The sequence below is a fragment of the Anopheles gambiae genome, chromosome 2 (genome assembly GCF_943734735.2).
Source record: "Anopheles gambiae chromosome 2, idAnoGambNW_F1_1, whole genome shotgun sequence".
Classification (NCBI taxonomy): domain Eukaryota; kingdom Metazoa; phylum Arthropoda; class Insecta; order Diptera; family Culicidae; genus Anopheles; species Anopheles gambiae.
The window spans coordinates 73,170,465-73,183,814 of NC_064601.1; the positions used below are offsets into that span (position 1 = coordinate 73,170,465).

The following is a 13,350-nucleotide window of genomic DNA, read 5'->3' on the forward strand; positions in this document are numbered from 1 at the left end:
ACGAACTCACCAAATTTTAGCGCTTTCAACACACTTGATCAGACACAAATCCACAATTTCAAGCGTATCGAGTACTAATCGAGCAGATATGGGAAAACAATTTCGACCAAATGTCACTTGGGTTGTCAGGCAAAATGTGGTCAAAACAGGGGGGGAAGGGTAAAAATCTGCTCGATCCGTGTGGAAGAGCATCAAATGTATGGTGGTGCTAGGTGTATGGATATTAGGAGGTGAAGTGCTTCAGAGCAAATTGACATTTCACGACTTGACATAACAATACTGGGGGCTCTGGTATTAAAATCGGGGAGGGCTGGAGGGGGGTATAGAAAATTGTATGCGATTTGACATAACAATACTCAATGATGGCGCTCGGAAAACGCGCTAACAATTCACCTCCTTAATAAACACACCTTGTGGTGGTGTGTGTAAACGTCAAGAGCTGCGGGTGCATTTTCAAATCAAAACAAACTGGTGTTGGAAACGGATGAAAGTGATTTCTTTTGCTTCGAACTTAGAGTTGTTTTTTTTATTTGTTTTACATAAAACCAAGTGAAAATGGATATGTCCAAACGTTTGAAGAAAAGTGGAGTGGCGAGCAAGCGTGCCAAAGCTATTTGGGAACGATTTGAAAAGGAATGGGAAGAGGAAAATCTTCCGGGAACAAGCAGCGGTGTCGATCAACAAGGTAAGTTATGTTTGTGTTAAACCAATGAAATATGAAAAACGCAAGCAGAGCAATAATTTGTTATTTAATATTATTACACCTCCCTTTCATCATACGGGAATGTGTAGCCGGATGACGTGGAAGTTTCCGATATACCCATGAAATCAGAAGCCGCGGATTACGTTTCTGATGACGATGAAGACGCTGATTGCTCGGTGTTGGAAGACGATTGGAGTGAAGGCGAATTGGAGGACGAAGTCAATGAGGATGAGTATTTTGATGCTGATGAAGCCCCCGAAGGCAATGCTTATGCTAGCAGGCTTAGGATATGGGCTTTAACTCATAAAATAACGCATTCTGCATTGAGTGATTTGCTGGTGTTGACTCGTGAAACTACAAATATTTCTCTTCCTAGGTGTGCAAAGACGTTACTGAAGACTCCGAAACAGGTGGAGAGACATTTTACGGCCGTTGGAGAAGGGCAGCTTTGGTACCAAGGAATACAAAGCACTCTCCAACAATATTATCGGTAAGAATAATATAACTGTTTGGAATGAACATGTGGTAATTTTTGTTTTACTTTTTCGTTCTAGATCTGTACCACCAGTCATCAGATTGATAGAAGCAAATATTGCGGTAGATGGACTTCCGATGCATAATAGTGGACCAACGCAGCTATGGCCTATATTAATGCACATAGTTAATCTACCAGCACTGCCAATCATGGTGCTGGGTGTATTTTGTGGGGCGACAAAACAGAGCTGTTTGGAAGGGTTTCTCCGGCCTTTAGTGGATGATATCAAACGCGTACTGGTGCAAGGCATTGATATCAACGGAATTACCATCGACTTTCGCCTGAAAGCTATTGTAGCAGATACACCAGCTCGTGCGTTCATCAAAGGTAAGAATGATACAATAAGTAACTTAATTGTACGAAATGAGAATTTCAAAGCAAAGCAGAAAGTAACAGCAAATTTATCATATATTTTTAGGAGTAACGTATCCTCCTGGACTGGAAGCATGTATAAAGTGCAAAATAGTTGGCAGCCATGACGGAACCAAAACAATTTATGAAGGAACAGCTGAAGTTCGCACTGACAAAGAATTTAGAAACGGAGACTACGTGAAACACCAAAAATATTATCCGCCATTATGAGACATAGATGAAGTAGACATTGTAACACAAACAACGATAGCCGATGACCTTCACTTGTTCGCACTAGGAATAGAAAAAAAATTACTTAAAGGTTTTACAACTGGTGCTTTACACCCTTTTCCAAAGTGGTCAAAACAGGAGCAGTTAGAAATTTCGAATATTTTAGTCAGGATCGAATACCCGTCAGAGATACATCGTAAGCCTAGGGTATTAAAATATTTAGGGTTTTGGAAGGGGTCCGAATTGTCAGCATTTTTACATCACGTTAGCATACCTTTGTTAAAAAACAGAATATCAGATGTAGCCTTTGAGCACCATAAGCTTTTTTTCATTGCGGTAAATTTATTCTCTTCAAGATTATTTGAACAATATTGGATATTTGCTGGTCAGTTGCTCGAACAATTTGTATTAGAATATAGCACAGTTTATAGTCGAACACATTTAACAATTAACGTTCATAATTTACTACATGTAGCAGCAGATGTTGAAAATTTCGGGCCTCTTCCATTTTTATCAACTTATCGTATTGAGGACAAGTTAGGTTTATGAAAAACTTAGCTAGAACAGGACATAGAACTTTAAACCAGATAGTGTGTAGATTAATAGAACTAACACAATTAGAGGCAGCAGATGCAAGGAAAAAGGATGATAGAGTGTATCCATCACTAAAGGTAAAAAAAGATGAGGTAATTTTGTTAGTCAAACCAAAATTTATGTTAAGAAAGGGCAATAGAAATGGATGGTTTTTAACACAGGAGAATCAGATAGTAAGGTATTATACTGCAGAAAAGTCATCAGGTTCATATTTTATAGAAGGACGACTCTTAAAGGAGAAACAACCAACTTTTAGCAAACCATGTAGCACGGTGATAATTTATAACTTTACAGCTAGGGTAGAAGATTTATCACAGGAAGTAGTCAGTATAGAATTAAAAGAAATTAAATGCAAGCTAGTGGCAGTTAGTTTAGATCAGGGTAATACACTTTATTTCAGTCCTCTTTTACATACATTGGTATTTGCGGACTCGATTTTCAGGAACATCCAAAAGATCGTTGTCAGGAAGGGCCAACAATGCTGTCCCAATGAGGAAGTGACCCGGTGTTAAAGCATCCAATTCTACAGGGTCCTCTGATAATGGTGTCAATGGGCGGCTATTCATTTGTCCCTCGATTTGCACCAACACGGTCGTCATTTCAACAAACGATAAACGTTGTTGGCGTAATAGTTTTCGCAGAGTACGTTTGGACGACTTGACCGCCGCTTCCCACAAGCCTCCAAAATTGGGTGCCCGTGGAGGTATGAAATGCCACTCAATGTTATTCATGGCAGACGCTCCATGCACTGCCTCTATATGGCCGGAATCGTTCAGCAGGCGATACAATTCAACAAGCTCACTATTCGCGCCGCGGAAATTAAGTCCATTATCGGAATAAACCTTTGCAGGGAGACCTCTGCGAGAGACAAATCGACGAAAAGCCGCTAGGAAAGCCGGTGTGGATAGATCTTCAACTAGTTCCAAATGAACCGCTTTCACTGCAAAGCAGACAAATACTGCTACGTAAGATTTCTGTGCAGCTGCCCTACGATGTACAGGTTTTATATAAAAGGGCCCGCAATAATCTACACCTACTACGGAGAATGGGCGTGAGGGTGTAGCACGAGACAACGGAAGTTGTCCGGCTGGCTGAATAGTTGGCTTGGGATCCGCCCTGAAGCACTTTACGCATCCTTTGCAAACGGAATTTACAACACGGCGTCCGTTGATCACCAAATACTCTTTCCTCATCTCCGCCAAAGTAATACGAGGTCCTCCATGCAGTGTTCTTTTATGATACGTTTCCCCGATTAGTTTAGCAAAGTGATTGTTGCCTGGTCGAATTATAGGATGCTTACTGCAGTGTGGAACATGCGTTTGACGCAGACGGCCACCAACGCGCAGTAAACCATCGGTATCGATGTACGGTTGAAGAGATTTCAATCGTGGATTCGTAGATACGCATTTTCCAGACGACAACTCTCGTACCTCTTGCGGAAAATATGCGTTTTGCAGCATTCGTACAATAATCTCTTTCGCATTCTTCAACTCGTTGGCAGAAAGAAATGTTTTTCCTCCTGGGCTCTCTTCTCTTTTAAACGTTTTCCAACGTAGATAATAAGCGGTGAATTTTAACACCCGCCAGTAGCAAGAGAACCGCTTTAACCAATCTACAGATTCAAGGGATGCTGTAGCAACGGTTAACTTCTTTCGCTCCAATATTTCCTCAGAAGGCACCTCCAACAAATTATTTCCTCTCCACTCCTCTTGTGATGATCTTAGCCAAGCAGGACCATGAAACCATAATGTGGATGTCAATAACTGCATGGAAAGAACTCCCCTTGAAACCAAATCCGCCGGATTTTCCTTTCCTTTAACATGCAGCCATCTACACCCTTTGCCTGTGTCTTGTATTAGCGAAACACGATTTGCCACATAAGTTGCCCATGTGTGCGATGGAGATTTCAACCAATGTAAGACCACAGTTGAATCGCTCCACATAAAGGATTCAATATTATTCAATTTCAACGCCGTACTAACATGATGCCATAGCCTGATAGCAATCACTGCTGCACACAACTCTAGTCTGGCTAAGCTTACTCTCTTTAATGGCGCTGGTCTCGATTTAGCAGCCAAAATTTCTACCTTTCGCAGTCCATTCGCATCTTCGGATCTCAGATACAAGACAGCACCGTATGCCGCTTCAGAAGCATCGGCGAAGCAGTGAAGCTGAATTGATGTAGGTTCTGTCAGACAAACGTATCTGGGTATTTTCAACTCTGACAGTAAAGGAAGATTGGAATGAAACTCTTTCCATTCATTCATTAGTTCAGTTGGTAATGTATCGTCCCAATTAAGAGAGGCGAGCCATAACTTCTGCATCTTTATCTTCGCCCAGGAAACAATTGGAGCCACCAAACCAATAGGATCAAATAACCTGGCAATCATCGAGTATACCTTTCTTTTCGTTAGAGGCTCGACAAATTCATTCGTATTCGCTTGAACATACAGATGGTCTGATGCTGGTAGCCATACAACACCCAGGGTTTTGACTGGATCATCAGATATGAAATTCACTTCGGTCTTTGAAGCACGGTCTTTGGGTGGGATGCTCTCCAACAACCTTTCCGAATTTGTACTCCACTTCTGCAAACTAAAACCTCCTTTGCTAAGCAATGCTACTAGCTGTTTGTAAAGCTCGGCAGCTTCCTCTTCCGTATTAGCACCTCCAATGTAATCGTCAACATAGAAATGGTTTAAGAGTGCTTCCTTTGCCATTGGAAAGTTGTCTCCTTCATCATTAGCAAGCTGATGCAACACGCGAGTGGCTAGAAATGATGAAGGTGATAGCCCAAAGGTGACTCGCTGAAGTTCTAATGTTTCTATTGGTTTTGTGGGATCACTCCTCCACAAAATTCTTTGCATCGGTGTATCATCTGGGTGGACCATTACTTGTAAATACATTTTTTCGATATCAGCCGTCATGGCAATTGGCTGTAGGCGAAACCGTAGCAAAAGATTTCATAATGTTTCTTGAATAACCGGTCCCTTCAACAGAACATCATTTAAAGAGTAGCCGCTTGATGTCTTTGCCGATCCATCAAAAACCGGTCGAATCTTTGTGCTAGTGCTCGACTCTTTCAATACAGGATGATGAGGTAGGAAACATTCCATCCGAACCTCGGATGTGCTGGATACTTTCTTCAGATAACCTCGAAGTATATACTCATCAATCACTGCCGAATACATTTCTTTCAACTTGGAGTCTCGGTCAAAACGACACTCTAGATGGTGAAATCGTTTTAGCGCAGAAGATTTGGATTCACCCAAGCTATGACCAGATAATTTGTATGGTAATTTCACTACGTATCTGCCTGTATGATCACGTTGATATTGTTGCTGAAATTTAGCTTCACACTCTTGTTCCTCTAGTGTCCATTCTATCGCTTTCGGAATTTGCTCTAATTCCCAAAATTTCGCTATCAGGTCATCAAGCGAAGAACTAACACCCACATGCATGATGGACTGTGGAACACTGTGAGAGTTTGGATCTTCTCTTTGGCCTTTTCCTGTCGCTAACCAACCAAAAACTGAATCAATAAATGCTGGCAACCCTCCTACCGGATTGCGAATCATCACTGTACCATTGTTTCTTGGCTGCAAAAACTCATGATAAAATTCAGAACCAAGTAATAGATCGATTTGATTTCCATTGCCTATGTCCGGATCGGCTAATTCAAATTCTGTTTCTAGAAATGCAATGTCAATACGCTCAGGTTGATAGCCTGTTATCTTGGGCAGAACCGAAAAATTCATTCGTCGCCTGTAGCTTAAGTTTCGTGACGCTATTTCTGCCTCAACGGTTTTAGCCGTCAGAACGGTACATTTGCCTACTCCTATCAATTCCTGACCGCGACCCTTACCAGTCAATTGCAACATTCGACAAAGAGCTTCAGACATAATATTAACTTGAGCCCCGTTATCAAGCAAAGCTCTTGCTAGTTTCCATTTTCCGGACAAATTTCTGACCATTACAAGCGCCGTAGATAGAAATACATGATTTTGAGCTGATGAAGTTGCTGCATTAATCGATGGTGTTGCAATGTTTGTGTCGGTAACGTTCAAGTTTGCCATTTGTTCCGGCAGTGTTATATTCGTTTGATCTCTATGTAAAAGAACGTGATGTTTTTTGTGACACTTCGCACATCTAAATCTCATCCGGCAGGTCAAGGAAACGTGCCCGGGATGCAAACAGTTTCGGCACAATCTCTTTTCTGTAATAAATTGGTACTTTTCATCTAGCGACATATTCTGAAATGTTCTACAGGCATGAAGATGATGCTGCTCACCGCATTTTGCACATTTCTGTATCTTAGATGCTACGTTCATGGCCAAATGACGTTCCATTGTCTTTTTCTGTTTACCGATTGGAATTCGATCTTCTGTGACGGCATCTAACACTCGAGATTGGGTATGAAGGAACTTTACCAGCTCATCAATGCTATGGCTTTTACTTTTTTCAGCGTGTTTTTCCCAATCATGATGCGTTTTTTCATCCAATTTGGAAAGCATTATTTGAATGATCAACATGCCCATTCATCGGTTTTTTCTCCAAGCTGCTTTAAAAGTTTGATATTACGCTCGAAGGTATCTACTAGCGCGTGGATTTAATTAATGTAGCACTTTTTCAATATATATTCATTTGAGTATCTCTCAATGAGCGCGTTCCAAGCCGGAGCATAACTTGCTCCTGTTGACGGAAAGGAATTAACCAAACTTGCTGCTTCTCCTTTTATCGATTGCTTTAAATATGATATCTTGTGCACTGGAGCCAGCTTTGCATTATTATGAATGTTTGCTTCAAACATGTCTCGAAAAGGAAGCCATTCATCATAGTTTCCTGCAAAAACAGGAAGGGACAAGTTTGGCAATTTTATAAAGGAGCTTGGTTCTTCAGCATTGTCTTGAATGTCACTTGCGCTTTCTTTCACTTGTAATGTTGGAGCGAGAGGCACGATCATCTTCTTTCTTAAAAGATCTGCTATTTGCATGCAATTTTCATCCACTTCATCCAATAAATTTTCATTTTCATCAGCATTGCATTCATCGTCTATCATTCGCAGCTCATTTGCAACCATCTTAAATTCTTCCCAGCATTTTTCTAAGCGATCAAGCCGCGTCATTGCTGCACCAGATTCAATGCCAATTGCTTGGTTAGCAAAATTTTCAATTCGCTCGATAGAACGCAATATGGCGTCTCTCTGTGCCTTTTTGCTGGTAAGCTGTGTGTGTGCTTTGTCATTTATCCCCATTTCACAAGCAAGCTGTGCCATTTCTTCACGATTGATTACTGTTTCTTCTATAGAAGTTTCAACATAGCCCTGAAAATCTTCTTCTTCTTCCGAGACTGCTTTCGACATATTCTGCTTTTGTATTAAACGAAATGTTACGAGAACTTCTTTTCCCGAAATTAGGTAGCCAATCAATTATTTAAAAGATTAAACTCGATCGTAAAACACTACCACTCCTAGAAATCGTTTAATTATCCAAAACGCACGCGTTGAGCAGGTTTGTCTGTAGCCCATTCTCAGGTAATGTGGCACGCCGCAGCACAATCTTTGCTCTCGCTAATCAATCGTATAATTATACACTGGTGGACATTAAAATAGGAAAAAAAAATTTGTGTGTTTTTTTTGCATACACTAGGTGTGTCATCGCCAACAGTTCGAGGCGTACTGAATTTGTAATAGCCGAATTTTGCCTTTTATACTCTCATTTTTGGTGCGCTACTTATCTGAGTTTTGAGTGCCGGCAGCGTTTTGCGGCAGTATAAAAGGAGAGCCAAACCGTGTTGTGCTTCATTCTTCCATCAGTGGTCAAGGTGAAAGGTTGCTGTTTAAAAATTCCACAAAATCATCATGGGTCGCGGAAAGCACTGCACACCAGAGGAGCGAAAACACATTCAGTATCGTGATGCTGTATCGTGAGAACGTGCCAATCAAGACAATCTGCAAGGCGTTCGGCCGTTCGCGGACGTTTGTGGACAACGCCATTCGTAGCGAGGCTACGGGTAAATCGACAGGTCGTCCGCGAAAAACAACGGCCGACGTTGACGCGCGGATTGTTAAGATGATCAGGGCGGATCCTTTCAAAACTTGCACTCGTATCAAGCAGGAGCTTGGTTTGCAAGTTTCGGCGAAAACGGTGTCTCGCCGTTTACACGCCGCTGGGTTCTGTGCCCGGAGACCGAGGAAGGTTCGTAAGCTGCAGCCGCACCACGTAGAAGCGCGCATTCGGTTTGCCGAAGAACATTTAGCTGCATCCATCTTTTGGTGGAGCAAAATCATTTTTTCGGATGAGTCCAGAATCAATCTGGATGGTTCGGACGGCATTAAATACGTCTGGCGCTTGCCTAATCAGGCGTATCATCCGAAAAATACGATAAAAACCCTTAGTCACGGAGGCGGCCACGTAATGGTGTGGGGTTGCTTCTCCTGGCACGGCACGGGTCCTTTGTTCCGTATCAACGGGACACTGAACTCGGAAGGGTATAGAAAAATACTTAGTCGTAAGATGTTGCCATACGCCCGACAACAATTCGGAGACGAAGAGCATTACATCTTTCAGCATGATAACGACACTAAGCACACATCGCGAACAGTTAAATGTTATTTGGCAAACCAGGATGTGCAAGTTCTACCGTGGCCTGCGTTGAGTCCTGACCTCAACCCGATTGAAAATCTGTGGTCAACTCTCAAGCGTCAGCTTAAGAACCAGCCTGCACGTTCAGCCGATGATCTATGGACACGCTGCAAGTTTATGTGGGAACGCATAGACAGAAGCGAATGCCGTAATCTCATCGGCGATATGGCCAAACGCTGTCAGGAAGTGATAGCGAATAACGGTCACCAGATTGACCGTTAGAATGTGTTTTCGCTCAGTGGAACACCGCAACACCTCCTCCCAACAACCACTTAAACAGTCCTTTTCAGGGCTACCAAATATTTCTGACAAGAACTATGTCTTTCGGTCACAGAAAAAAGTTCCTATTTTTATGTCCTCCAGTGTACCTTGTTCTTTACTTGCCTTTGTGTTAAATCACATCAGAAACATCCTGGTCACCAAGCACCATGTTTTAATTCAAGGCTCATCTTTATTAGAACGGTATTTCACATAAAATTATACCCTACGTTGTGTTTCTAAACCACTTCGTTTTACGATCCAGCAGAGAGAGAGATGCCGGAAACGGGAGCCGTCAAAAGCCACATGCTACGTTGACAGCTGTCAGTTGCCTGCAGTCACCCAATGAACAAAATTCAAAATATATGACGCCAAACAAGGCCTTTAAAATCAACTGTGGTGCGGCTTTTTCGTTGTTTTCTTCTAGATTCGCTCTGAAATTATGTTTCCTATCGTTATAGTTGGCCATGTTCCCATTTTATACTTAAATAATATTAATTTTTTATAAAATAACGTCACACAAAATTAGCTTTTGTTTTTCATCAAAAACCATAACTATGAATGAAAAATGACCTCGGCGGCATCGTCCATCGATAGAGGAACGTCTAATTTACGAACGCACCAAATCTTGGCGCTTTCAATATACTTGATCACTCACAAATCCAAAATTTCAGGCGTATCGAGTACTAATCGAGCAGATATGGTAAAACAATTTCGAGCAAATGTCACTTGGGATGTCACCAAGAACTAAATACAGTAGAACGTCGATTATGCGGGTAGCTCGGGACCAAGGTTATTAGACTCTATACAGGTTACGACAAAAGCCCGTTTTGGCCGATTTCCAATAAAAAAATGAATGAAAAATTTGACAGACGAATTGGAATGGTTTGTTTACAATTGGACTGGTTTGTTTACAATTTGACTGGATGGCAATCGTGCAATGGTATGGTGTTTGGTGTTGAAGCTTGTAATTTTTAAGTTATTTAATTATTTTGCAATTATTAATTTTATGATGAATTAATAGCTGTGGCAAGGGAAAAATCGACTAAGTGAGATTCCAGTAAAAATATGCTTTCGTTGTCGTGAAAAGATCCAACATGAAGGAGTTTGAGATTGTGTCATGGAAAAGGATTACATCGAGCAAGTGGAGGATTAATGTGAAATCATTCGCTTCTCAGCATTACCAGCATTACGGACAAGAAGATAAATAAGCGTGTGAAGTACACAGCTAGAAAGCATATGTTGGATGGAAAATGTATGCTGTTTTTGGAACTTGCACGGTAATTTGAGTCACATTTTCATGAAATGAATATAAAAATAATTTTCATTTTTTATAAACTCTTTTCTCCTAGATGTCTCAGGTGGGTTTCCAGTGCAGACACAGTTTCATCTTACGAGTTCCGTCTGTAGGGAACTATGTTAGGAAACTGCTCGACAGCAAGATTAGGGAACTGCTCGATAGCAGCATTAGGAAACTGCTCGATAGCAGCATTATATTATAATCGCCCAACTCGTGGACGTAAACAAGGCGCATAAGATACTTGTCCTTATGCGCCTCGATGTGACAATAGCGAATAAACGCTCTCTTGTATCCTGAACCTCAACCGAGTAAGACGCCTTTCTAAAGCTCATCCGAAGCCCCTGTGCCAGTGTTAGGGAACCGTATAATCTCCCTGAACGTCCAACAACAGTAAAGTATATATGGAGAGGGAGGGGTGCAAAGTGCCGTACTTTCCCAAAGTAATCACTGTTCGTAATAGGTGAGGAATATTATCATTCCTGGCTGTTGCACAGTATCCGTTGGGATGAGGTCTAACTCTCTCGAGGCTAACGGACGATGTCCCATTCCGCCCTACTGCAACATAGTGTCCAGATGACCGAGATGGCATGTTGCTTCGGCTAGGTGAGTATCGTTGCACTAATGAACCAATGCCCCGTTGAATGTCGAAATTCCAGGGAACGAAATCTTTTATCGACCGGATGCAGCTGCAGCATTAGCAGAGGGAGAAGAGTTATGCCACTATGGGTATAAAATAGAGGTGTACTGTCATATAGAGATATAACAGTGCCGTGCAGTGCTTTTGGATTTAACAGTGCAGCATGATGGACCCAGTACATAAATAAGCAACAATTGCAACCATAGCCTGACTCCAGCGTGTGATCTGGAGCAAGGATAATGTATTTAGAAGGTTGATTTTTATCGCTTTTGCTGGGCGACATTGTGGGGGACATCTGTAACTCTCTGCATACAAATTTCATTACCCCGCACCAGCCCTCCCCGATTTTTATAAAGGAGCCCCAGGAAGAGAAATTTCAAGTCGAGAAATGTCATTTTGCTCTGAACAACTTCACCTTGTCATTTATAACACCTTGATCTGGAGGCATAATAAGATTTGACACGCAGACTGGATGCACGTGATCATACGTCATCTATCATCTCGGTTCATTATTTAATTTAATTTTATTTATTTTTTCATTTATTTAATTTTTATTTCATACAAATATCTGCTTCAGAAGGCTAAATATAAGGAAACATATAAACAAAAATTTGAAATAATTATAACAAACTAATAACATATTATAATAACAAACTAACAACGTAGATTGGGCCACAAGCAATTTAATAACACAGACAATATAGTAGGATGGCAGAGATATGATAAGGAAACGAGTCAAAGAACTGTAGGAAGAGGGAGCGAAGAGATTGAAGGAGGATATGAAAGTCAAACACGCCAGAGGCACTGTTGAAGCGATGAAGGGATTGAATAAACGGATCGTTCGAATGATATAGCGTTCTTCTAGACGGAATTAGTATAAATTCGCGGCTTCAGAAAGTGAGCGGGTGTGTACAGTGTAATTCTATTAAGTAATGAAGGACAGTCAATCTCATTCCGAAGCAAACCACTAATAAGCAAAGCTTGAGAAGCAGATCGATGATCGTGAGCACCGTACTTCATATGGGGGAAGAGTAGCACTCGATTGCCCCAAGAGCCGCCTAACGGCAATTCAGATGAATCTGCGTTGAACGCTTTCAACCCTGTCAGTTCATACCAGACTAACTGGGTACCTAAAAATGCTCGCGTATTCTAAAGTAGGTTGGACTAAGCTACAGTAAAGGGCTTTGAGGTAATAGGGTAACGCACATCATTTTCCCATCGTAGGGTAACGCACATCATGCATCATCAATGATTCCGACCCGCAAGTGCAACGGGTGTGCTAGATCGGAGTCGAAAACAAATCCGACCCTAGAAAGTAAGGACGTCGGGTTCACCCGAATTAATAGTAGTTGTAAGAAAGCATAAGTGACTCCGACCCTTTGGTGCAGCGAGTTTGGATCAGGTCAAAGTAGGTTCAATACCCGACCCGTACTCGCTGCACCAATGGGTCGTAATCGCTTATGCTTTCTCGCATCTACTGGAATCATTGCACCTAATACTTTTATTTGCAACTTTCAGGTCGACCCGCACAACTCCGGGTTGCTTGGGATGGCTCCGACCCGGTAAGTTCTAGTTGCTCCGCCTATCACAAGTGTGTGTATGAAGAACGTGTGTGAGTTGTCGGATCGCTGACCAAGGAGTAGGAGAATGAGATAAAAGTGAGGGATAGCAATTAAACCACACGTGCAGAGAACTAGGGATTTAATGTTTAACGAGTTCGTTGTAGCAATAATAATTGTAAATAAACTTCAAATATAAACTTAAAACATATTTTTGTCTTAGTTATTGTGTTATTGTCAGTAAAGTTTGCCGTGTACAGTACGGGATCATTTAACAGTTTACGCCGCACTTCTTTTAACAATAACAACTAGTTGTTTTTCGGTAGCATTTATCAAACACGATTTTCCTCTGTAAAGTTGACTGCCGTGGAAAGCACTCGTCTGGACTCGTCTCATCTGGAGATTTGTCACTTATCATGATGTGGTATCACAAATGCTTCTAACATCCTTTTCGCTCTGCTATTGTACTTGACGCAAGTTTGAACGTGGCCCGTGTGGCATGAATGTAATAGACCCTCGCTGTTGTTTAACACTACTG

General features: G+C 41.6%; 1 pseudogene; it reads left to right on the forward strand.

Moving 5' to 3' along the window:
• Nucleotides 1-1,601: 1,601 nt before the first annotated feature.
• On the forward strand, nucleotides 1,602-3,191 carry LOC133390963 (uncharacterized; annotated as a pseudogene).
• The last annotated feature ends 10,159 nt before the right edge of the window (nucleotides 3,192-13,350 follow it).